The sequence below is a fragment of the Octopus bimaculoides genome, chromosome 24 (genome assembly GCF_046866305.1).
Source record: "Octopus bimaculoides isolate indiv1 chromosome 24, ASM4686630v1, whole genome shotgun sequence".
Taxonomy (NCBI): Eukaryota; Metazoa; Mollusca; class Cephalopoda; order Octopoda; family Octopodidae; genus Octopus; species Octopus bimaculoides.
This window is the reverse complement of record NC_142951.1, coordinates 29149769-29152649: the sequence shown is the minus strand read 5'-3', so window position 1 is coordinate 29152649 and position 2881 is coordinate 29149769.

Genomic DNA, 2881 nt, shown 5'->3' with positions numbered 1-2881 from the left:
CGTACGTGCATCCATATACTCGTAAAGAAAAGCATTTAAACAATCTCAGGCGTTTCGCCCTGTGAGTGAGATTTTAAAGCATTATTGAGCCATTAACTATTAACTTAAACACACATATATATATATGTGCATGAATAAATACGTATACATACATGCATATACACACGTAGATATGTACATATATTTGAATATACAGATATATATATACACACACATATATATACACACATACATACGTGAATGTGTGTGTGTGTATGCATGTATGTATCACACACACACACATACATATATATGAACGTCCTCGTTATAGGAAAGATTTGAAGCGTTAGTACATTGTATATAAAGAGACACAATTGATTTTTACAAGCAAGCAGTGTAAGGCAATATCTGTACTTCAACTGTTTTTATTTCTATTTCCCAGCTTTGCTAATTATTTCCATTAATTCTGTGTACGTTCCTTCATATTTCCTCATGTTTTATGATTCTCCGGACATTCCCAAGCAGCTCCATGCTGCTAGTCACAGCTGGAGAGAGAGCAATATGCCTGTCAGATCGGAAGGCGCCGGCAAGATGCCGGAGTCGTAATGGCCTCCTGTCGTCTGCAGCTGATGACGACAGGGAATGTCTCGCGGTTTCAGCTGGTATGTTGACAGAGCGACAGACGAGAATCAATACGTGAACAACAACAACAACAACAACAACAACAACAACGAAAACACTAACATCAACAACAACACAACCAGTAACGAGAATAACAACAACAACAACAACAGGAGCAGTAACAACAACAACAAAACAACATCAACAGCAAAAACAACAAGAATATTAATGATAATAATCGTTTCTATTATAAACACAAGTGTTTCACTGGTACTTGATTTATCGACCCCGAAAGGATGAAAGGCAAAGTCACCCCCGGCGGTGCCACGACAACGGCCATTTGGGTGGGTGGGGGTCAGATGTGTCGATTACATCGACCCACAGTATTCAACTGGTACTTAATTTATCGACCCCCGAAAGGATGAAAAGTAAATCGATCTCGGCGGAATCTGAAATCAATCAGGATGTAGCATTTTTATAATAAATATTTTTGTTTTCATTAAATTAATATTTTGTTCTCAAAGAGCTCACACGCTTAGTATATAAGGATATATACACACATATATATATATATATATGTGCGTATGCATACACACACATATACACACAAGTGCACACACACACACAGAGTTTACAGCTCTATAACTACACGAATGCATATCTATGTACAGCTGCCATAAACCCACACATACATACATAAAAGTAAATATATATGTACCTTTACGCATGTATGTATGTATATATATATATATATATATATATATATATATATATATATATATATATATATACATTACTACGTAGGTATGTCTAAGAAACCAGATGAAGTGAAAACAAACTGACGATGTAATTATTTTCACGGCTAATTGGAGACAAAGAACGAATCCTGGTCGGGTCGAGGTTTTTTTTCTTTCTTTTTTTCATTCGAACCCCTTTTAAAACACAATGTGGAAAATGAGTAACAACAACAATAACAATAATAATAATAATAATAATAATAATAATAATAATAATAATAATAATAATAATAATAATAACAATAATAATAATAATAATAATAATAATAATAATAATAATAAAAATAATATTAATGATAATAATAAAACGTCCAATTTGGCTGTTGCTTGAGGTTTATGGGTGAAGCTTGAAACAGTTCGTTTTGTAACGGAGCAACAATAACATAAATAATAAAAACAACAAGGTAATGACAGTAATGATTATAACAATGATAACGATAACAACAACAATAATAATAATAATAATAATAATAATAATAATAATAATAATAATGATAATAATGATAATAATAATAATAATGATAATAATAATAATAATAATAATGATAATAATAATAATAATAATAATAATGATAATAATGATAATAATAATAATAATAATAATAATAATAATAATAATGATAATAATAATAATAATAATAATAATAATAATAATAATAATGATAACACTGTTAATAATAACAACATTGATGATAAAATGAAAATAATAATAATCATGGTGGTGGTGGTAGTGGTGAAGAAGAAGAAGAAGAAGAATGAAGTTTAAAAGCGACGGAGAAACTAATGATGATTAAGCGAATGCGAAACGTGTCATAAATCTTTTTTTTTTTAAAAAAGAAACAATGTAAAAGAAAAGAAAAAGAAAGAACAAAAAACTATAACACACACAAAAAAAAACTTGAAAAAGAAGACGAAACAAAACGGATGGTAAACCTGGATATCGAACTCGCGTTGTTTCTATTTCTGCTGAAGCTGTACTGTATGGAAACAACATTATGTGAAAATAAGAAAACATTACGTGAAAATTATGTGAAAACATGGAATGTGAATCACGTCATGTACTATTGTTGTTGTTGTTGCTGATGTTGTTGGTTTTACTGTTGTTGTTGCTCTAACCCTGCTCTTCTTTTTTTTTAAAGATTTTAAAAATCTGTTATCGCCTACATGTTTCAGTCATTGGACTGCGACCATGCTGGGGCACCGCCTTATGACACTGCTATTTAGTTTTGCTGGTATTCAGACGGTTCATTTTTTTCTTATTGTCGATCCACGTTAAGCATATGTTTGAGCAGTGCTTAGTTTAGTTGCTGGAAGAAGTTATATACAACAAAGCTCTGATTAGCAATTTTAAGGAGATCGACCTTTGCATCACGATCACCGCTAACATAAACACATTTTATACCCCAGCATGGCTGCAATCTAACGGCAGAAAGGAGTAATATATATATATATATATATATATATATATATATATATATATATAT